This window comes from Stegostoma tigrinum, chromosome 7 (assembly GCF_030684315.1).
Source record: "Stegostoma tigrinum isolate sSteTig4 chromosome 7, sSteTig4.hap1, whole genome shotgun sequence".
In the NCBI taxonomy this organism is placed as follows: domain Eukaryota; kingdom Metazoa; phylum Chordata; class Chondrichthyes; order Orectolobiformes; family Stegostomatidae; genus Stegostoma; species Stegostoma tigrinum.
The window spans coordinates 39,431,288-39,456,856 of record NC_081360.1 but is presented as its reverse complement, the minus strand read 5'-3'; positions in this window follow the sequence as shown (position 1 = coordinate 39,456,856).

Below are 25,569 nucleotides of genomic sequence, written 5' to 3'. Positions count from 1 at the left end.
CCTCCCGTGCCCGCATCCCAAAACCAGCCCAACTCATCCCTGCCCCTCTAACCATTCCTCCCACCTCAAGCCCCACCCCCATCTCCTAACCACTAGCCTCATCCCACCTCCCAGACCTGTCCATCCTCCCTGCCCTAACCTGTCTCCTTTCTAACTCCCCAGCTACATTCACCTTTACTGGCTCCAACCCCGCCTCTTTGACATATACGTCTCCTTTATCCATCTATCTGCCTCCCCCTCTCTCCCTATTTATTTCAGAATCCCCTTCCCCTCCCCCATTTTTGAACAAGGGTCTTGACCCGAAACATCAACTTTCCTGCTCCTCTGATGCTGCTTGACCTATTGTGTTCATCCAGCTCCATGCCCTGTGTTATCTCAGATTCTCCATCATCGTCAGTTCCTACCATCTCTGGTTTTGCATTTTTTGTTTTAAGATGACGCCATTGAACGGTGACTTTGTACACTTTTCAATATATTCCTGTACTTGAGTACACATGTCACTATATTTAATTCTAAAATGCTATTTGCAATAGTAAGCCTGGCAGAGAAGCTGCTATCACCCTGAAGGGGCATGGAAAAAGCCATTACAGTTGGGTGCAGGGCTCTGCACAAAAGCTTAGAGATCACCTTTTCCAGCATGGAAGTGGTGGTCAATTCTTCAAGAATGTTTGAAGATCCAATCATGCTGATATTGAACATAAACAGAAAATCGCCCAATGTCAGAGTGCTATAGTGAAAGCTCAGACCGACCTCATGGAATTGCAGCTTGTTGCCATGCTGGCTCAGATTGTATTCACAGCTATGATTGTAGCAAATGCTTGAAGGAATTTGCTATATTTCTCGGCAGTCCAGCAATCTATGTTTCAATTCATTTAAAAGGATGGCTGAAGCGTTACAGCTGGTGAGTGGCAGGATGGAGCACAAATCTGATGTTCTCTCTCAGGAAAGCAGTATTGGTGCTTCAAAGACCACCACTTTGTCAGTGTCCTGGTTGTTGCCTGTAAGCCAAACAGTCCAGACTAGTGTCATACAAGTGAGGTGGTGCAGTCTGAAGCCAGGCAAAAGGCCGAATCGTGGTTCACTTCTGAACAAATTCCTAATCATTTCTTTATCACTTGCCTTCGCCTGACTTTCTCAGAGAAGCCTACACCAATTCAGGAAACACCACAAGTGCAAACTTCATAGGAACTCATGACCTTCAGATAATATCATCACAAGATGATATTAAGTAGGGAAAAGGAATAGGCCATTCAGCGCCTTGAGCCTGTTCCACCATTCAATAGGATCATGGCTGAAGCAACATTCCTTATGTCCATTTTCAATGTTTTATCTCTAACCCCTGATGCCCTGACTGAGCAAGGATTTTTCTATCTCAGCCTTAAATATACACAAGGGCTTTGCCCTGACAGCTTCTGTTAAGTGTTCTGTTGTTCTGGGAGTTGCTCAAAAATGAATTTAAAGACTTCTCAAAAAGATTACAAAGGGTTGATTCTCACTAATGCCTCCAGAATGCTTTTCCACATGCTGATCACTGAGAGAAAGGGAATTTCCACTCAGCTTCTCATTTTCTGTGGTTTCACAATTTAAACACTGACCTTCATCTTCGAACCAGCTATTATGAGTGCTCTTAGTTACGTTAAGGCTTAGTTACATGAAGGACCCAATCAGATGGTATATAATAACTCTCCAGAGATTCAAAGCACAGGGCAGGAAAACTCATGCCTCATATGAAACTATTTAAAGACAGTGATCAACTTTGCTACATTTCTTTACCTTCTCTGAAGTTAAGATGTTCTTGATCAGTGCCCTGGGCATTTAAATGGTCATTGGATAAACATATGGATGATAATGGAATAATGTAGGGTAGATGGGCTGCAGATTGTTGTGCCTACCTGTGAAACCATCAAGGGCCGAAGGGTCTGTACTGTCGTTCTGCAAGTGCAAATGGTGAAATTTCACCAAACTCTTATGTAGCTGGTTCAATAGGGAAGAGGCTGAGATTTCAGATGAGATCAATGTTTGCTCTGGCCATTATCTCAAAAGGTTTGAACCTTTACAGAACAGTCAAGATTATTCCAAAGATTTTCTTATCAACTGCAACTTATGTCCACACTGTGCCCTCACCAATAGCCATTTAATTAGTAATATAACAGCAACTAGAATAATAAGATTATAATGTTGTAATTCATCTGAGCAAGATGTACTTAGATTTGAGTTACAGTGGAAACTATTTTGCAATCAATCTGATCTGCTTATGTAAGTGTTTCTTCCAATTCTAATTCTCATAAAATGCATAGTTTTAAATCAGTAAAAGCTATGCTGTTTCCTGATGAGCTTATTTGCATGTGTCTTTGAAGATTGGAAAATTTTCCATCGGTAATCTAAATCCCATAATGTTGTATGAGTTGCTTCACCAATTCCAATATCTATCTTTCCCTCTTTGTCCAGTTCCTACTCTGTCAATGTAATGTGAAAAAGCTGAAAAGGAACAATGGACAGGTGTAATTTTTATTACAGCAGAGAGAAAAAAAAAAACCAACACACAAACTTGCTAATGATGTACAAATTCATATAAATAGAAAAATGTAGCTTTCAGCAGGTAGTGTCAAAAATCAGCAAGTATCTCCCTGGAGATGGCATAAAAGCTTCTTTCATTGAAGCAATGGACTGCAATAGAAATTTCATTTTACACATGAATGTGCACGATATGGTAATTTTATTTCTATTCATTCATCAACTGCATTCTTCCATCAGGGAATTAAACCAACAATGGAGCTTAAAGATATGGTTGATTTTACAGAAAAATCTCTTTGATCGTCTGAACGTATCTTCTCTAAAAGTGTTTTAAAATAAAATCACAAATATTCAGTGTGCACAGGCCACTGTGCCATTTGGTTTTCTGAACATTTGTTGTTTTTATTTTATCTACATTTCTGAAATGTGAATTAAGCAGTTGTCACATCTAGGACACAATGTTTTTCTAGTACATGTTCTAATTATTAGCCAGCTAGGATCTTTTGTAATGCTTCATTAGCAAAGCTCTTTGGAATTATTACTATATTAAAACATTTAACTGTACCTTTTACATGCAGAAATATGAAATAGTTTAGATACGTTAAATGAAAGATATAATGATTCATAAGCTGCAGGCTTTAGCTAGGTCCGACTGTAGTAACGATGAAGCCGAAACTGAATGGAAAAAGTAAACAGCAATGTTAGTCCACAACAGTAGAGAAATTGTGGATGCTGCAAACTCATAACTGCATTAAGAGATGTGGGGACAAATGGAAATGCATTTTAACAAATAGGCACAACTGAACACAGCAGATGATCATGGTAACATGTAACTGAACCAACAAACCATAAAACCAAAAAGCTTCAGGTTTGATTTTCAATTTGGTCTGAGCTAGCTAACTTCACTAGGGTTGCATTAGAGACACTGCAAATGGTGCCAAGCCCCAATGTTGGAGACAGAAGAAAAGCCTTGTGATGTTGCAGCTCCTAATTGGTTCCAACTCCTGATCATTAGTCAGTGGCCCCTGCACACGTACGGGTATTGGACAATAGCAGATCCAAGGCTAAAGTTAGTTGAAATGATGATTATTCTGGCATAATACACCAGTCAAGCTTACTTAAAATGAAGCACTGGGTTTTATTGATGATAACTATAATGAACTATGAATTGATATTTTTGGATCTTTTGAAACTTGCTGGACCCCACTGGAAAATTATTACACCAAGTGAAATCTATTGAGGAAAACCAAAGCTTCATGAATTCATTCTGTAGAAACTGACCTAAAACTGTGAATAGAGGGGCCCGTGACCTTTGTGACCCAACAACTGGATCAGGTATGAAGCTTAATAAATTGTTTGGGAGGAAATGTGAAAAAGCAGACAAAAAATTTAAAAAGAAATTGTAAAAATTAAAATCTGAAACCTTTACAAGATCATATAGCACTGATAATGTTGCTTTATGTGACTGTGGGTTACTTGTGAAACTGATGATCATTGTTGGAATTAATAAAATTGAATCAGTGATGCAGAAGTCTTCAACTCAGAACTTTCCATCTCCTGTGAAAGCAGCAATGGAACTCCACCCACCGCTGATGGAACCCCGCTCACAGTCAATACCATCCCACCCACAGACATCGCTCTGCCCACAGCCTGCAACCCCAGAGAAGACAGCCAAACTGAGCCCTGCTGAAATTTCACCAACCCCCACCAGGCCACCCCCTGACTGAGGACGAACAGTCAGTCCTCAGCAAGGGGCTCACCTTTGTACCCCTCCACCCACACATCAACGAATACCAGTCATGTTTGGACATTGACCAGTTTTTCCACCTATCTTCTTCTCTATCCACCTTGATCCGCCTCCCCCTCTCTCCCTATTTATTTCATCCCCCTTTCTGATGAAAGGTCTTGGCCCAAAACGTCAGCTTTTGTGCTCCCGAGATGCTGCTTGGCCTGTTGTGTTCATCCAGCTTCACACTTTGTTATCTTGGATTCTCCAGCATCTGCAGTTCCCATTATCTCTGATCAGAAAGACTTGTTTTTGAAGAATTATGGTCAGCATTATGGTAGACTGATTAGATTCCTTACACAGTGTGGAAACAGGACCTTTGGCCCAATGAGCCCACACCGCCCCTTGAAGCATCCCACTCAGACCCATCCCCCTGAACACTACGGGCAATTTAGCATGGCCAATGCACCCAGCCTGCACATTTTTGGTCTGTGGGAGGAAACCGGAGCACCCAGAGAAAACCCACACAGGCACAGGGTGAATGTGCAAACTCCACACAGACAGTTGCCAGAGGCTGGAATCACGCCTGGTTCCTGGTGCTGTCAGGCAGCAGTGCTGACCACACTCCACCTCATGCTGTACTTTCCCATGGAAAGCTGCACCTGTGAGCAACACAACATTGTCACTTAATTTACAGGTTATGTGCTAACAACATATGCCTACACAAATTTTGCTTTGTCTGAGCTGAGGGCAATGGATTCTAACTTAATTACTCAGTTGTTAAATAGATCCTTGACTTTCTACAATTTTTATACATCTCTTAAAATTATACATACAAGAGGAAATTATAAAGAAAGCTTTTCAATAAAAGCTAACTCATACAGCAAATTTTATACAAAATGTTTAGATAAGTGCAACATTTTAATTGAGAGTGTATCTACACAACTGTGGCCTAAAGGGTTGATGATTGACCTGATGCCTATCAGTTTTGAGAGAATGTTCACAAGGAAACGAACTCATCTGCTACCTCGACACAAATACTGTCTGAACTTCTAATATTTCTCAACAGCTCATATTGTTGGCCTGGGCTTTTATTATTTCAGCTCTGAATCTGTTTTAGTGCAAGACTGGCTAGCAAAGGGCAACTGTCCATTTCACTTTTCACATCATCTTATAAGAACCACTCAAATTAGCACAGCTAAGATAGTAAATGGGAGATCATGTATATAAATCTATATAGAGTCATAGAGCCATACAGCACAGAAACAGGCAATTCAATCCAAACCAAACATAATTCCAAATTAAAACTAGTCCAACTTGCCGGCTCATGGCCCAAATCCCTCCAGATCCTTCATATTCATTTGCTGATCCAAATATCTTTTAAACATTGTAATTTTATCAGCATCCACGACATCCTCAGGTTGTTCATTCCACATGCAAACCACCCTCAAAAAGCCTTATGTCATTTTAAAATCTCTCTCCTGTCTCCTTAAAAAATGTGCCCACCTGTCTTGAAATCCCCCACCCCAGGGAAAAGACAACTACCATTAATTCTATGTATAACCTTCATTATGTTACAAACTTCTATCAGGTCGCCTCTCAACCTCCTGTGCACCACTGAGTAAAGTCCCAACCTATCCAGCCTTTATTTATAACTCAAATCTTATGTATCTTGATTCTCCAGCAGAATACTCTGATCTTTCGATATGCAGCAGTACATTTTCTATACAAAATATTTAATAACTTTATAACTGTTCAAAGTATCACTGAGTTTATACCTCCAATGCTATATCGATGATCTATGAGCAACTAATCGGAACTCAACAATCATGTTGCCAATATAGACACAAGTATTTCAAGCCATATCAAGACATCATCAAGATTATATTCTAAGATGTGAGCAACAAACAAATTTTTTTAGGGGAAACTGAGTATGGCACGGGTTAACGTGGTTTAGGCTCACAATTTATTAAATTTATTATTAATTTATTAAAGGGGGATTAATAAAATCTTAATATGGGTTAAGCAAGTACATTAGAAAGTAATATGGGATTTAGTTAGCTTAATAAGTGAGATTCATACATAATTCATTTATTTCTATTCAATAAAGGTTTGATGATGTGGCAAGCACACAATCCTGAAAAAGTGCAGTGTGGCTGAACTAGCAATATCCTTTGAGTTTTTCTGAAGTTGGAATATTGATGAGCCTGTATCACACCAAGTAAAGGACCAACATACAAAGCTCTGGGATTCTTAAGCCTATGAATATAGTATAGACTCTGGCAAGGAGATAGAGTGGCACCTGGAAAGATAGATAGGAAAAGTGATGCTTGGCACCAATGCCATTCTGAAATGTATGAGAAACAAGGTGTTTGTCTAAAACAAATCATTTCAGAATTTGGGTAATGTACTGTGTACATGAATTACAGGGTTCAAAGATCTGAAATTTCTTGTTAAGGGCAGAACTCTGTCAGAGTAACCTGTCCCTGGAGACCAAGGAGATTATTTTGTACTATAATCTACCTTAACACACGTCAGCATGTTCCCACCATTTATTTAAAAATTCTTTCATAGAAAATGAATTTTCTGTCCAAAACTCTTACCTTCAATGTCAGGAAACAGGTTATAAAATTCTGACAATTTCCATATTAATTGAATATTTGCCTCTAACAGGGCTGCTGTAAGTGATCAGAGAATTGCTGATCACTGAAGTCTTCTTTGCTTTAACAGTTATTTCAGACTTTAGTCTCCTCTCCCCCACTTTCAAATAAAAGACCAATTCTTTAATCTAATATTTATCCTAAAACATGATAGCACATCAATCTTATTTGCTCCTCCATGATTGAGTCAATATAAATCTTATGCTTGAATAAATAGGATGAAATAAGCAAGACCTTTTCTGTACAAACCTTACCTCCATGAATAACGAAGTTATATTAATGCACATTCCATTCCAAAGTGCAAAATAACCTAAAGTCAATTCACTCTCATCACAAGGCACTTTCTGGAAGCAGTAGAAGTGAAGGGTCTAGGCCCAAAACGTCAGCCTTCCTGCTCCTAAGATGCTGCTTGGCCTGCTGTGTTCATGCAGCTCTACATCCTGTTATCTCCAATTCTCCAGCATCTGCAGATCCTACTATCTCTGCTGGAAGCAGTACGTTCTTTCAACTATTATCCTAAGTCCAAACAAAGGAACAATATTACAAGAGATGCTTGGGCTCATTTTCACTCATGCAGTATTCACCAAGGGCTGTGTCAGGTGCCAAAAGGAGAAGAATACAATAAACTTTTAATTGTCTACTGAGGTATTCACTTTGCAGATTTAAAAAAGTGAGAAACCTCCCATTCATGAAAGCATCAAAGCTTTTAAATCTCCAGTGGAGAATGTTATATAAATATAAACTTCTGTTCATATTTCTAGTTTATTAATAATCTTTTAAAATGTCTATCATACTATGAACTCAGAGGTTCCATTGAGATAACTGTATATTTTTCAATTCAGACAATCATTCATAATGAAAAGCACTTCAGGAAATGTCTAAGAACTCTGTCGAAACAGTTATGTATATAACAGTTTTTATATCTGTTGGCCTGCCAATCAAAGCAGCTCAGCAAAAGTTTTTGTAAAAAAATCAGCAATTTCTGCAATCAGTTTTCCTTTATCAGTCTAGAGTGGAGTTATTTTTTAAAAAATGCCTCCAACCATGACATTTCAACAGACCTTAACTGCCCTTCAAGTATGTTTATATGTACCCCATAAATTAGTGATTTCCATGTGGATTAGGTCACTTGCATTAGGAAAATGAGGTTTGCTTGATCTCAGAATTTAGTTTCAGTTGTCTTGCTGAGTTTGTGTTTCCCTCCTATGTGAATCACACCCATTACAAAGCTCAACTTTGCAAAACTCCACCACAAAATCTCTGCTCCTGAATTTTTCCCCAAACAATTATTGTGAAACAAAGCACAGCAACACAAAAAAAAGGCACTTAACAGACAGATCTTTAATATGTTTAGAAAGTGAGACATTATGGAGAAGATATTCTCTGGAATGACATAGTAATGAAAACAGCTTTAAAATTGATTTTCCTAAACAAAATCAATGACCCTTGATAACTTCAGAACCATGAACTACTTAGTTCTTGTAACTTGCAGGAATCCCAGTTTAACATTTCACAAGAAATCTTCCCTCTAGAAGATTTGAAACAACTCAGACTTAATCCAAACAACATCAGAATCAGATCACAGTCTTTGTTCTGAAGCATCATTTTCACTGCATAAGTGGAAGTGTGGAGGATAACCTTGAAACGATGCCGATCTTGATAAGTTTTCTTCCATAGAGAGTTAAATGTAAAACAAAAACTTACTTTTTGAACACAAGTTATGGCCTATTGTGTTCTGAGGTATGGGGTTTGCGGGGTTGGTCGTATAATAATTGCAATGAGTTCAGTCGGGTAGACTGCATAGAATCGGAGTTTCCTGATTGGAGCTGTTAATCTGATTCAGTCTCACTCTCAGAGCTGGCCCACTGTTAAGTACTATGCACCGAAAATTAAGGGTGACTTGGTGACAGGATACTCACCTCTGTGGAGTTATTTCAGGCAAGTGGTGGGGAAGTGCTCACCACACCTCAGCATTCACCTTAGTGGCAAGTTGTTGCTTAGCTGTGTGCCCGATTTTAATTGTTCACATAAGGTGCTTTATTTAGAATGAGGTAGAACTCATCTTCACTTCCAGTTGAAGTCCAGCCATACTGATATTTCTGGGATCTCATTGGCACTAGGGTGCCAGGTTCTGATGAATGGGCATGGTGGTGAGAGCATGTTGGGCAGTTGGCTTGGATGAGGAGAGGCAAGACAGTGGGGAAAAGCCTTCAAATGGTACTGGAGGCCTAGCTATAGACAGTGTTTCTTGAGCCACCCACTAATTCAGTGTAGTGGCAGGGTGAGGCATTCCCTTAGGCAAAAGGGACCAGCTTAAGGGCCTGACCTGGATAATGGGCAGGCTCCCACATCCAACCCCCTCACTCCTTACATTATGGTGCGTATAGGACTGGCCCAGTGGCTGGCATTTTTCCATGGACAAACAGGTCAGTGGACCTGGGCCATTCAGCCCAAGGAGAAAACAAGTTTCCAATATTGGACTTTAGTATAAAAATCCTCTAAATCAAGGGGTGGAGGTTAGAAAGACCTTAGGATTAGGGTAAAAGTTGGGCACAACATTGTGAACCGACAGCCCTGTACTGGGTTGTACTGTTCTATGTTCTGTGTTCTAAAACTCCCAGCTGGGCAAAGCTTTTGCAGCAAGTGCTTTTCTAGAAGTCATCATTGATGATTTAGCACGGGTAAGCTTGGCTAAGTGGAGAGTGAGAATTACAACACTTTTAGAAGGTGACTATTACACACTGAGGGATGAATGAGAGATGTCAATTCGATTGGAAGAGTTTGGCTGTTCCATCGGGGAAGTGAGGGGATATGAGGAGAAAGTAAATTGAGTGGAGCATCAAGGTATGTTGGTATGAGGAGAGCTGGGGAGTGTAAGGGTTTTCACCTGAAAGTGGGACAGCACTCATCATCTTAGTTGTTGTGTGGTTATTAAATTTCTTGCCTCATTGAATTCAGCTTCAAAGGGTCAAAATCCTGCTGCTTGTTGCTGTTGAATTCTACACCAACTTGGTTTGAGGGGGTGGTGTCTTTTTTTCCATCTGAAACAAACAGCACTTTACTTCAGTTCCTCAGATCCCACAGAAAGGCATTCGAGGAAAACCCAGAGGCCTTGCGGGATAAACTTTCCATGTCTTGTTTCCATTACTGTAGTCCAGGAAGCAAGGTACATTCAATCTCCATCTCTGAACCACTTCCTTCATCATGTAAATCATGGTGATGCCAATATGTTTTAATCGATCTAGCTTCCAAGAAGCAGTGGCTGAATTAAAGAGCCCTAGTAATGTTCACTTTCCATTTCCTGACCTGTTACCAGCTCCACTATCAAGTCAATTTCAATAAAATCCACCATGGTGGAGCAAATTTGAGCTCCAAGTCTTTCGGACCTCCAGGCAATTTATGATAATCAGCAATTAGGACCAAAATTCTGTGCCAAATCCAGGTTTTAAAAACAGGATTTTGCACAGCATCTTCAGGCCAAATTAGCCCATTTGATCTAATGTTGCATTTCTGTTTTTTTTAAACTTCCTTGCAGTTGGGCACATCTGCTTTGAAGGACATTGATGTACAGAAATCCTCAAAAATCACAGCTCAGAGACGAACAGTGGCCACATGTCATATGTGCTGAGCTAACATCAGAGATTGGCATACAAATTTAATTAGTTAGTCCTTTTAACATATAATGCCTATTAATGTAATTAATTCAGAATATCAGTATAAGCTAAAAAACTCATTGTGGGAAAATGGAAAATATTCATAACAACATAAGGTTTAACATTTTCCCCATACAGTAGAATGAAATTATCCATAAACATGTGCAAAATAACTCACATGGTACACATTCACTGATCAAATTACAGCTTTCCAACAGCATCTCAATAGTCTAAATGGGACATTGTTACTAATATAATGTTCATTATTGGAAAAACTTGAGCCTTATGGTACACCAAAGATCACTTCATGTCAAGCTTCATGATGATCCAAAATGTAATGCAAGTTAGCATTGTATTTCCCATAATGAAGATATAATTTAGTTCTTCAGTAGAGTATTGGTAAGCCTCACACAATAACTCCTACAAACCTGTTATTGTTCACTTCCTCACAATTATTTTAGTGTCTGCTGAGTAATAGAACAAACCTGAAGTATCGCAATCACTGTCCTTTAATGTAGTTGAGCATGATTGTGTTTGCCTGGTGTTAGTGAGGCAGTAGCAGTCTCAAAATAGATTCAATAGACTTCGTGATCTTTAATATTGCATAACATGAGATTTGAGACACAGACAGCCCAAAGATCATGAAGCAGAGATTCTTAATTCCACTGACAACAGGTCACTATAAACATGGAGAAATTAAAGTTAAACTTACTTACTTACAATGAAGCCTGCAATTTCCATGGGATTGAGGAATTCTTTGTCTGTCTACTCCTTTTCATCAACCTTCCTTCTGTAAATACATAAATTAACACTGTGAGCTAAAGGAGCACAGCGGGCCAGGCAGCATCAGAGGAGCAGGAAAGTTGACTTTTCAGGTCAAGACCCTTCTTCAGAAATGGGAGGTGGGGAAGGGAGCTCTAAAATAAATAGTGAGGTGGGGCGGAGCTGTGCAAGGTAAGTGGGATGGTGATAGGTGAATGCTTGTAGGCAATGGTGGGGATTGGTCAGTGAGGTGGAGGGGTTGGATAGGTGGGAGGAAAGATAGACAGTTTGTGTCAGGGTGTGTCAGGTCAAGGAGGTAGGGATGAGGAGGGGGGTTGGTCATGGGATGAGGAGATTTTGAAATTGGAAAAGTCCATATTGAGGCCATTGGGTTGGAGCCTCCCAAGGAAGAATATGAGGTGCTGCTCCTTCAGTTTCTCATTGTGACACTGAAGGAGCCCAGGATAGACATGTCGCCCATGGAGTGGGAAGGGCGGTGGGGAGTTGAAGTGGTTGGCGACCGGATGGTGTTATCATTTGTTGCGAACAGAGCGCAAATGTTCTACAACGTTGTCTCTGAGCATCCACTTTGTCTCACCGATATTGAGGGGACCACATCGGGAGCAGCGGATACAATAGACCGCATTAGCAGATGTGCAGGTGAACCTCTGTCTGATGTGAAAGGTTTGTTTGGTGCCTTTGATGGAGGTGAGGGGAGAGGTGTGGCACTTCCTGTGGTTGCAGGGGAAGGTGCTGGGGTTGTGGGGTTAGTGGAGCTCCTTCATCTGACACCTGAAGAAGTGAGACTTCGACAGCTTGTGTCTTCAAATAAAACTAGATCATGGAATCTGTGCAGGCCCCTTAACCCAACAAGTCCACACCAACCCTCAGAATATCAACCTTAATCCACATATCTCTAAACGCTATGGGCAATTTAGCATAGCCAATCTAACTAAACTGCACATCTTTGGACTGTGGGAGGAAACCCACACAAACATGGGTTGAATGTGCAAACACCACACAGACAGTTGCCCAAGGCTGGAAGTGAACCCGGGTCCCTGACGCAGTGAGGCAGCAGTGCTAACCACTGAGCCATCATGCCGCCCAAACCTGTTGGTCTATAACCTGGTGTTGTGTGATTTTTGACCTCATCCGCCCCAGTCTGACACTGGCACCTCGATATCATGTCCCAGGGATTGCCCTTTATAAACAGAATGCATAAAGCTTATGTTTTGATGTCAGTTCACACTATCAGATACTAACTATCTTATATGAATGCGCATCTGCACAATGGGATTTTTGGTGTTTTTGTTCCTCTTTTTATCCCCTTTACTCTTTACAATACACTATATTTTTTCCATCACAGGCTCACATGAGACACAAAAGTGGCCAAGGAATCTAACATCAGGATACACACAAGAAACACAACGTCCTGATGTATGCATACCTTTACAAGCTCGGATGCACGAATCTCAGTATGGACCCCTCAGCGGATAAATAAGTTGTCACAAGTTAAGGTGCACATCACAGGTAAACAGGAACAGTTGCTGGAGACAGGGTTATGAGTGGGCATTTCCTAATGGTGGAAGGTGGACTGTACAAGTTCAATTGCAAATTGATTCTGAACCTCAGAGGTCGCTGGCCAAAATCTATTCTGGAGCATTAATAGAAAATTTGTGTGGCCTTAAGGAACTGTTATGTGTGAACAATATGTATTCAATTTTAGAGATCAAAGTGAAAAGACTCCATTCATAAATGCGTAATGTCATTGACTCATTTGCAGAAACTTGTGAATTTGTTCAATTAAAGTATGAGCTCATTAAAGACATAAATGATCCTGCGATGAGAACACGCCTACTAAGAGAAGAGAAACCTACACTCAGGTGAAAAATAGATAAGTGCAGAAGTACTGAGGGGAGGATACACATGGTAGAACAAACCAGATCTTGAATTATGCTGACAAAAGAACCATGTTCAAAGGGCAGAACACTCACAGACAAAGGGAAGAATGCAAATACTGCAGTGGGTATCATGCAAAAGCAAAAAGGCATGTCCAGTGGGCAGAAAGCAGTGTTAGCACTCCAAGAAGCAGAATCATTTTGCATGCATGTCTGGATAAAAACAAGCACAACAATCATGTACCGCGGAGTGATATCAAATGGATATGCCAATGAATCACTTTATACAATATAGAATGTTCATGCAGTAAAGTCAGTAGGTGAGACGTGGTTTTGTGACTGTTGGAATGAGAACTGCAGAAGGAGAGCATCAGGTCAACATAGAGTTTCAGATAAACATTGGCTATGCGTCATAACAACCTTTCTGGACGTGTGTGGAGTACCTCATCTTGCCAGTTCAAAAATAAAGTCCTTGAAAGTATACTTGAGCAAACACAATGGCACTAAACTTGTGCCAAAAAGGATAGATTATTATATGAGCTCATTGGAATAACACGAATGAAGGTGTGCTCCAGGAGATAGATTGGAAGCAAACGCCTCTCATCTCATCTGGAACAAGTTAAAGATTGGACTGGAAACCCTCAACATGCCAAAATACATTAACTAGAGGATACATCCCAGAGGAGTACAAAGACATGTTTACAGAGGTAGGACAACTTTCAGAAGAATATAAGTTTGAAGCAGGTGAGAATGCAAGAGCAATTGAGCATCTGCTAAGGAAAATTCCACCTCCCCTCTAATCTTCCCTGAAAGACAAGATGGAGAATTAGAAAAGAAGGAGCAATCAAGAAAGTGGCAATACCTACAGAATGGATTAGCAGCATGGGAGCTGCGAAACAACCAGGGAAGATGAAAGTAAGCAACAACACAATGGATCTAAATAAAGGCATGAAGAAAGCTCACTACCCTTAGAACAATCAGGGAGGCAGCAGCATAGTGCTAAAGCAATAATCAAGAACTCCAAACTAATTTTCAAGAAGCATGTGTTCAAATCCCAGCATGGTAGATGGTGAAATTTGAATTCAATAAAGAGAACCTGGAATAAAAACTAGCCTAATAGAGACCATGTAACAACAATTATTGTTGTAAAAAAAAATCTAATTCACTACTACCCTTTAATGAATGAAATCTGCCACCATTACCTGGCGACTCCAGATCCACAGTAATGTGGTTTACATTTAGCTGGTCCCTGGGCAATTAAAAGTGGATAATAATAAATACTGGCCTAGCCAGTGATACCCATATCTCATGTCTGATTTAAAAGAAAGATGAAGTTATGGTTCAGTTTGACACTAGCAGGACTGTACTTGAAGAAACGCTGATGCAAAGATAAGCAGCTACATTTGCATTCAGGTGTCAACACAAATGGAGCATCACAGTGCCCCAATCAAGAAAGAGTTCTTTTGTTTGTAAATACTTTATTTGATACCGACAAAATATATAGGCAAAAGAATGATAGAAATTGACAGTTGAGTCCAGCCAGAAGCAACTTCAAAACATTTTACTTAAGTTACTCTCACGTGCTCCAAAGTACCTTCAAAGAATATTAATCCGGTGTGTTGTAAAGTGTGTGATTTCTAATTATTTTAATATCATTTATTTTAGTGTTTAGATTTTGAACCAGTGGTATTTGGGTTTGTTCTATGTTAATAAAAAAGATTTAATGAATAAATTGTAAGTATTTCTGTTTCTGTGGTGATTTTTTTAAAACACAACCTGAGTGAGACCCTCAAGTAGAAGTTTGTCTCGGCTGCTATCCTTGGTTTCCCAGATTTCCAACTACTTTACAGACTGGAAGCCAAGAGTACTTTCTTTGGACTCGGAGCAATGCTACCAAGAACTGCATCACCATCTATTAACCAGAGCCTAATGGATAATGCAAATGACTCAACTGTGCACTGCATGACCATTGGGTACATTGCCTCCTGGGATAAAATGAAAGTGGCTTAAGTACTTTGCACAGCCAGACTCCACACTAATCCATGCGCTATTCCTGCACTATCTGTTCTTTGGATAAAACCAATCCATCCTGTGGGTCATCTTTTTGGGTTCACCACAATTTCTGGTGGAGATGATTAGGCCGATGGATGATGTGGAGGTAAGCAGCTCACTCAGTGGTGTTGTGGAACTTCAAGTGTCATTTTGCATTGGCTCAAGTGAGGTTGTATATTGATGCAGAATTCTGGAGTGACCTGTATCTTATGAATCCAGTGTGGGAAGCCACACTCTGTTTGGAAAATGGTGTTGGGAGAATCGTGTTGGGAGGCAGAAATTGAAGCTACATATATTGTCAATCGTATGGGTACTGGAGACCTGACCGACATTGACCCTCATGTGGTTGATTTGCCACAGAGCCTGGATCCCTTGGAAAATACCAATACATATAAAAGACTAAGAAAATCTTCAAAAGCAAGTGCTAGGTATTTACCCCAACTCTTCCCATTTTGCCAAGGTCGGTGATGTAAAAAGAGAATACTGCCGTGAATGTGGACTCCAACATTTAATTGTCAGGGCAGAATTGAACTTACTAATCACACAATTGCTTAGCAGATGGTGACTCAATGTTGTGTTCAAATTGGCAACTTTCAGACAGGGAGGTGAGTAATGGAGCCTACAGCAATTTATGGCAACAGTGATGGAGGACACAGCCACAGAACTCAAGCAGTCGTACCAGGATCTCCACCAGTAGGTGGCACTGGTGAGGGAGGGGAGCTGGAACAGCCGAGTGTCCCCTCTCTGAAACAAAGGATATCTTTAGGAAAAGTTGTGGTATTGTGCACTGACCTTTACATAACTGAGGCCAGGTGCCAACTCTCTGACACCTCCTCCTACCGTCCCCTCGACCATGACCCCACCCTGACCACCAAACCATCGTCTCTCAAGCCATTCGCAACCTCATCACCTCAGATGACCTCCCACCCACAGCTTCCAACCTCATTGTGCCCCAACCCCTCACCGCCCGTTTCTATCTCCTTCCCAAAATCCACAAACCTGACTGTCTCGGCCAACCCACTGTCTCTGCCTGCTCCAGCCCCACTGAACTTATCTCCACTTACCTTGATTCTGTTTTCTCCCCCCCACCGGATCCAGGAACTCCCCACCTACATCCAGGACACCAGCCATACCCTCCATCCCCTCCAAGATTTCCATTTTCCTGCCCCCCCCCCAACATCTCATCTTCATAATGGACATCCAATCCCTGTACACTTGCATTCCCCACATAGATGGCCTAAAAGCTCTCTGCTTCTTCCTCTCCTGCAAGCCCAACCAATCCCCCTCCACCGATAGCCTCATGCACTTAATCACACTCATCCCTGCCCTTAACAGCTTCTCCTACAACGCTTCCCACTTCCTACAGACTAAGGGGGTGGATGTAGAAACCTGCATGGGCCCAAGCTATGCCTGCCTCTTTGTAGAAATCATGGAACAGTCCCTCTTCTGCAGCTACACTGGCCCTATCCCCCACCTCTTCTCCACTATATCGATGACTGTATCGGTGCCGCCTCATGCTCCCACAAGGAGCTTGAACAGTTCATCAACTTTACTAACACTTTCCACCCCAACCTCATGTTCATCTGGGCCATCTCTGATACCTCTCTCTCCTTCATGGATCTGTCTGTGTCCATCTCTGGTGACCGCCTCGAGACCCATATCTATTTCAAGCCAATCAACTCCCACAGCTACATAGAATACACCTCACCTCACCCACCTTCTGCAAAAATGTGACACCCTACTCCCAATTTTGCAACCTCTGCTGCATCAGCTCCCAACATGGGCGTTCCAATCCCAAACTCCAGATGTCTTCTCATTTCAAGGACTACAATTTCCCCCTCTCAGGGGTCAAAAATGCTGTTGACTGCATCTTTTGTATTTCCTATTGGATATAACCTGGTGTCATGTGATTTTTATCCCTGGGACAAACTAACCAGAGTTGTGTGCACATTTTTTGAGTTGTGTTCACCAGAATTTGGATAGTGCTTCAGTAATTATTTATCACGTTAACAACATCTTAGTTAAAGGAGCAAAGTGTACTTAATCTTAAATCAAGCCTGATTGTTTTTTGTGAGATTGGAAACAATCATGTATCTGAAATGTAATATAACTAGCTATGAAGTAATATGTAATAAATCTGTTTAGCCGTCATCAAAAAGAACTTATCTTCTGCCAAAGATTTTGGGCGGGCATCCTTCCCCACACAGTAGTAGTATCTTAGACTGATACCTGCTGGAAGGGTTGGTGATTGCAAATCTACCCAAAGCATCTCAGAAGAAACCAACAGTTACAAGTTACTGGCTGTGTTGGCAACAAACTTTAATATAATCACAAATCAATTTATAGCAACAGCGAATCAAAATTAGTATTCTTTAGGTGTCATGGGGCTGTGTAATATCTGACTGCGGGAATCTGGGAGTCTCCTGTCTCTCACCAATGAACATGGACGTTGCCACTTGGTGATCTCCAATACCTCTGCAGTGATCAGAGTGGTTAACCCTGGAGGACCATGCTCTCCAGCACACACCCTCCCCAACCTCTTTCCTGGAAGTTGCACATTCTTTTCTTCTGAAAATAGAGGTAGCAGAGATCTGAGTGTGAGATAATAACATAGCTGTTGGGTTACAACTGGACTAGTAATCAAGAGACCCAAACTAACGTTCTGAAGTCATGAATTCAAATCCCATCATGCCAGCTGAGGGGATTTAAATTCAATTTATCAATATATCTGGAATATACTGCAAATCTCAATAATCTTCAAATTACTAGATTCCTTAATCTCGACTGTTCCTTAATGACCTTCAAGGGTGAAATCTACTGTCCTTACCTGGTCTGTGAACTGCCTGCTAAAATTTTTCATCAGGCCACTCAGTTCAAGGCCAGTTAGGGATAAAAACTTGCCTTGCTAAAAATGCTCACATTTCGAGGCTAAATACAAAAAGAGAACATATTTGGAGGATAGTAAATGATATCATTTGTGGACAATGAAGGGATAGGTGTGAGATTTTGATAAGATGAGGTTGATTGGTAATATTGGTCACTTAGATCAGGGTGTGAGGCAGTGCCGAGAGAAAAGAATAAAGGAAGCTGCAGAGATGATGGTTTAAGGAATTCTGTAGAGGAGAATATTTGTGAAGTCAGAGTGTGGCAATTGTCAGGTAAAGTGGGGCATCACTCACCTTCCCTCATGAGATCATTGAACCACTTAGCACATGAAATCTAGTTCAACGGACCAACGTCTGCTGTCATTGTCATTTGTCCTCGTCACTTCCATCCACACCTGCTAGACTTGAGAGGCAGGTCTCTTCTTCTTGTTTTCAGGAAACAGCACTTATTTCTGACTGCCACAGGTTGCAGCAGGACATCCAATGAAGTCAAGAACCAGAAATCCAGGGTGAGGTGGCGGGGGTACAGCCATCCTACATCTCACTTCAATTTTCTGAAATCTGTGGAGAATATTGTCATTCTGAACTCTGGCATGGAGCTCTCAGACTAGATAAAGTCACCACATTCCCAGAAGATCATAGGGCTACTTTTTCATTAGAGACCGGCAACGGATGGTGAATTTAATCTGAGGGTCACCACATCTCAGGCAAGGGACGAGGTTGAAAAGGCAGGACGCTTATGGTGACCTCAGCCAGTGTGGGAATTGAAGCCACATAAATTGTGTTATTCAATTTGATGTCACTCTGCATTGCAAACCAGCCATCCAGCAAATTGAGCTAATTGCCCCTGCAGTAGAACTCCAAAAAGGTGGGCTTTGTCTGTGAGTAGTCAGGAAACTATGGAGTGTGGTGCTATTGTTGTAGCTGAGTTAAACAGCTGCAGCAAAGCCAAGGCTAAGAAAAGAGTCACATTCCCATTCTGTCATCAGCAACACTTACCCCACAACCCTGACAACCACAAAGCAATTGAATCTGTAATGTAAAAATTCAGCACTTCATTTTAAATCTTAGCATCATGCCGAAAAAGAGATTTCACAAAGCCATTAAAACTCATTGTCACATGCCCCGATTTTTCCCAGCAGTATGATGCATGTCTCCTTGCTACAATCGAGAAAAGCATGGAAAATTGCTTTTGAATTATTCTTATCTTTTCTCAATAGGATTTGACAGCTTTGAAGAATAGGTTCTTTCCACATACCCACCTTCTTGCACTTGAGGCGAGTGAGAACAGCAATAAGTGACAGAGAATAAAAATGCCCCACTGCTCCTGGGCTGTGAGAATGTGATGGGTTTACAGTTTTGACAATGTGCATAGACAGGCAAAGAGAATTACAGGTGAAGGATGACAAGCATCTGCTGGTCATGAAAAAAAACAAGATACTGTGAGTCTAAAATGTTAAAGTGAAGCAAAATGCTCAACTAGAAACAATACAACAAATAGCACTTGAGAGAGTAAATAAATCAATCAACTGAGGTGTCATTGATTATCACAGCTGGCAGGTCCATTGTTTGTCCGTATTTCTATATTTTTCTAGTGACCCTACCTACTTTAATAGTGAAAATAGACAGAGTCAATTCTGTAATGGAATAGTGAATAATTCATATTGTGAAGTGTACACAGAATGAAAAATTCTGACCAAGTACTATGTGTGTGTGTGTGCGCGCGCGCGTGTGTGCGCGCAACTGCTGAAAAATGTGTTTTTTGTTGCTGACCACCATGCACTGCTTTCCTTTTAAGAACCCTGTTTTCCAGCCAAATGTATGTGAGGATATCTATAAATATCTACCAAAGATAAAAAGCCTCCATCTTCCAATCAGCAAAAACAGTAATTAAATGTTAATGTACTTGAAACAAAACCATAATTAGAATAGCCAACTGGGAGTATTTTCAAAGGAAGATTAGTCCTTATAGGTCTGTCCTAAGAAGCAATTCAATGAAAAGCTGCTGATGTTTGATGTTACGTGTTGTGTGGAGAAAAGAAAAAGAGCTGATGTTTCGGAGAAATTGCTGCAAAAGGTGCTTGCACAACTCAGTTTGAGTGAAAAAGGATTACCGTCAGGAATAATACAAAAGGACACATAGAAAAATAGAGATACAGAAGATAGGAGCAGGATGAGGCCAGTCGGCCCTTCAAACCTACTCTGCCATTTATCATGATCATGGTTGATCGTCCAATTCAATAGCCTAATCCTGTTTTCTCCCCAGAACCTTTGATCCCATTTGCCCCAAGTGTTATATCTAGTTACATCTTGAATACAATCAATGTTTTGGCATCAACCACTTCTTGTAGTAATAAAAAGTAATAAGAAATAAAAATATTTAGTATTAAAATTCTGATGATGACCATGAATCCTTTGCCAATTGTTGTAAAAACTTACATGGGCCTTTAATGTCCTTTAGGGATAGAAACTGCCATCCTTACCTAGTCTGGCCCTACATGTGACTCAAGAACCTTAGCAATGTGAATGATTCCAACCTGCCCTTTTGGCAATCAGGGATGGGCAATAAATGCAGATCTAACCAGTGCCACCCACATCCCATGAATAAATAAGAAAAAAAAAGGCTCATCTCTCTTTGGGTGAAGAAATGTCTCCTCATCTCTGCCCTAAATTGCCTACCCTGAATCCTCATTCTATGACCCCTGGTTCTGGATACATCCACCATCAGGAACATCCTCCCTGCATCTACCCTGCCTAGTACAGTTATATGTTTCTATGAGATTCCCCCCTCATTCATCTGAACTTCAGCAAAAATATGGCTAACCCAGTCAATGTCTCCTCATGCGTCAGACCTCCACCCCCAGAATCAGCCTGGTAAACCTTTGCTGCACTCCTTTGAGAGCAAGAGCATCCTCCCTCAGAAAAGGCATCAAAAGTTGCACACAATATTCTCGGTATGGCCTCACCAACGTCCTGAATAACTGCAGCAACACATCCCTGTCCCTGTATTCAAAGCCTTTCACAATGAAGGTCAACATACCATTCACCTTCTTTACTATCTGCTGCATCTGCATGCTTACCTTCAGCAACTTTATCAGCTATCAATTCCTGGCCAAACTAGCAAAATGACAAGGGGTCTATAATTGACTGGTAAGATAGGTAGGAGAGCCATTCAAATTGATTAGCCCTTCAGTTTGCGTTAATTTTCTTCCAAAAGACAGAGTACATTTTTCAATTCAATGCATTTCACTGAAAAAAAGATTGGGTGAGAGGAAGAACTCATGGGAGTGGGTGGAAGGAACTAACCATCACAAAGATGTCATCTTGCCCTTTTTGAAAAACCACAACAAGATTTCAACAAACAAGCAAACAATATTTCATCCTTTCATGACTAAGGATGTATTTCTGACGTTTATTCTGAAACTGCTCTGCAACAATTGAATTTTAAACAATGATTTGTTTGAAAAATATATTAAAAGAAGACCACTCAGAGAAAAAAATTCTCAGTATTGGATTCTATTAAACATGATAATTAAAAATCTGTCATCTATTTGTTCTTTTCTCTTGGTTCGCAAAATTAGAAGGACAAGATGTCCTACCTGCTTCAGTGACTTGTTTGTACAGAGATAGCTAAGCAGCCTGTTACCTTTCAATCTCCACCCTCATCAAATACAGGGTGGAAGGACTTACTGCCAGTTGAGGCTGTTAAGTGGACAATTAATGGGTATCTTTCCAGCACCAGGCATCACTTCCCCATAGGCCTGGTAATGAAAAGTTACTAACCTCTAATTGGCCAGCACTTCTTAGTGGGTAGGATCTCCAAAGCCATGTCTCTGATCTCAAGAAAGGCCCATAGCTGACTTCTATATTGCCTGTTTGGACTTGTGCTTTGGTAGGCCTTCCCTAAGGGAGGCAATGCAAGTCTCTCACTAGCTGTCTAGTTGGCAGGCCAGATCTCCTTCTCTACAAAAGTTCACCCGCGGACTTTTAAATACATTGATTCACTTCAGCTCTTTACAAGTTCTATTAACATATAAGAATATGTTAATAACATATAATATATAACATATACTCAGGGCAGCATGGTGGCTCAGTGGTTAGCACTACTGCCCACACCACCCAGGGATGTTTACATTAGGTGGGTTAGACATGGGAGCTGCAGGGTTAGGGGAATGGGTCTGGATGAGATGCTCTTCGGAGGGGCAACGTGGACTTGTTGGGCCAAAAGGCCTTCTTCCACACTGTAAGGATTCTATCATAAGGAAAACTGAAATAACTCACTGAAGGCTGTTACCAAGTTACGCTTTATTTAAACGTTAAGAGTACATGACACTGACACAGCTAGCTCAATGTCAGCTCCTAGAGTGAGCAGAACCCCTGGCACTCCTGTTCATATCTGCCAGCCAGAACACCCTGATTGTACCGGATTAACAGCCCCAATCAGGGAACTCATATTATAGACCGTAAGACATAGGAGCAGAAGATAGGCCACTCAATCATGGCTGATAAGTTCCTCAATGCCATTCTCCCACTCTCTCCCCGTAACCCTTGATTTCCTTGGCAATCAAGAACTTGTCTCTGTCTTAAATATACTCAATGACCTGACCTCTGCAGCCTTCTGTGACAGTGAATTCCAAAGATTCACTACTCTCTGGCTGAAGAAGTTTCTCCTTATCTCTGTTCTAAGGCACCGCCTTCGGGTCCTAGTCTCTCCTATCAATAGAAACATTTTCCCAACATACACTCTGTCCAGGCAATTCTTATTATTTAAGTATTATTTAAGTTTCAATTTGATCACCCCTCATCCTTGCTAAGACCCAGAGTCCTCAAAAATTCCTCAATGTTAAGCTTTTCATTCCCAGGACCATTCTCATGAACTTCCTCTGACCCGCTCCAGGGTCAGTACATCTTTCCTGAGATATGGGGCCCAAAACTGCACACAATACACCAAATGTGGCCATATTCTATGAGGTCCACCTGAATCCTTCCAATCACTATAAAAATCTTTTTATGTAATGTAATGGGAAATGTTTGACTTAAAAAAAAATTCCATTAATATTGACTTGTGCCAAAAGCCTGGTTATGATAAAAATGATTGCAGTTCCTTTCGCTTTTACCAGATGGAGCTAGGTAGAGCTGGAAACAATTAGTAATGCAACAGTGCACTCTTGTGGTTGACTTTCTCTATCTTTTTTAGAATTATATTTTTATGATGAAAATACATGGTGTATTCTTACTCTTTATTCTCCCTGATTTTAATTGCCAATCTTGTCTCTTTTCTTTTAAAGTGCGTTTTAGAGGTGTCTTAGAGTCATAGAGTCATACAATTATACGGCATGGAAAAAGTCTCTTCGGTCCAACTCGTCCCCACTGGCCAGATATCCTAAACCGATCTAATCCCGTCTGCCTACATTTGGCCTGTATGCTTCTAAACCCTTCCTATTCATGTATCCAAACAGACGCCTTTTAAATGTTGCCATTGTAACCGCCTCCACCACTTCATCTGGCAGCTCGTTCCATACACGCACCACCCTCCACGTGAAAAAGTTGCCCCTCAGGTCCCTTTTAAATCTGTCCCCTCTCAACTTAAACCTATACCCCCTAGTTTTAGGCTCCCCTAGACCTTGGCGATTCACCCTATCCAGTCAACATTTATTTGGCTCTGTGAGGAGAACAGGCTTCCCCATTGTACAGGGTGTCACTTACCACTTTGTTTTCTGGGTATCAGTTTTCTTTTCTTCGGCTGTCTATCAGTCCATACTTGACATACCGTTAATTTTGTTTTTATGTTATCACATGCTGGAAGTTACTCTATGACCTGCACTATCAACTGCTAGAGCATATTGATACACAAGACATCCCTTTATCCTCTAGTTCTTCATTTTACCATGTGTTTCTGGGCAAGATTTTACACTCCATCACAAGCAACTTTTATGGCCTGCAACCAGTCCTTTCCACCACACATTGGTACACCCTGACCAGTCTGAAATTTTAGGTGGGGTGGGGTGGGGAAGGCATGGGTGGCTCATCTGGCCTTGAAGGGAATCTATCTAACGCAGCTTTGAATGTGTTCAACAACACAGTAGCCACTGCCCGATGAGGATAGACAATTCTAAAGAGTAATAACCTGCTGAGAGAAACTGTGGCTGCTAGCTCGAAATTCCTCATGAAGAGAAACAACCTCCAAGCATCTCCCTATCAAGCCCCTTCAGAATTCTTTGTTCCAGTGAGATCACTTCTCATTCTTCAAACTTTCTTGATCAGCCAACCACATCTTCCATCTTTGGAGCCATCGCTGAACTGCCTCCAAAGTAAGCACATGACTCTTTAAGTAAGAAGAAACTATTGTTCTAATTGTGGTCTCACCAATGTCCCCTATGGTTGCAATATAAATTCAACGTGCATCAAACCTTTCAAGCAAGCACTTTGCAAGCAGACTTTACAGATTAACGTAATCAAAATCAATAACTTTAATATTGCACATTGCGTAGACTAAAGCACATTGTGAATTCCAGCAGTTAATGTTAACTACATCACTTTGTTATATGAGGTAGTTTAAGTTACCAAAAGTATGTACAGGAATTAAATTGGCAAAATGTAGGAAACGTTCACACACAAGATGCATTTTGATTATTCAATTTCTTGCTTGATTTTTACTGATATGTTACAGCTCAATCAAATTTCCTGTAGACAGATATTATTCTTTTTTATTCATTCACAAAATGATGGCATTACTGGCTAGGCCAGCATTTATTACCCATCTCAGAAGGCAGTTAAGAGTCAATCGCATTGCTTAGTCTGGAGTCACAAGTTGTACAGACCAGGTAAGGATGGCATGTTTTCTTTTCTAAAGGACTATGGTGAATCAGTTGGGATTTTCAAAACAATTGACAATGGATTCATGGCCATCATTAGACTCTTAATTCCAGATTTTTATTGGATTAAAATTCAATCATCTGTTGAGGCAGGATTCAAACCCAGGTCCCGAGAACATTACCTGAGTCTCTGGGTTAATAAGTCGAGTAATAATGCCATTAGGCCAGCACATCCCCAGTTTCTAGTCATTATGGATAATATATCAGTATTAAAATACATTGACATCGGATGTTATGATCCCAGTTTGTGTCACTCTTGAGCAAGTCAAATCCCAGAAGCGAATCTGACTTAATAGACCCTTTTGTTTGTAATTTATTGTGGTAATCTTTCACTTCTCAGTACCAATCCTGTGAGCCAAAACATCTTTTCCTTGAAAAATCACACAACTGAGAGCTTATCTCTTGGGACTACAATACTTACATAGCTAGCCCTGTTCAGTTTCTAGTCACTGGTAGCCTCAGGATGTTGTCAGTGTGGGGATTCAGAGATGATAACACCAGTGAATGTGCTTATGAGTCATTATTCATCAAAGGCAGACTATGC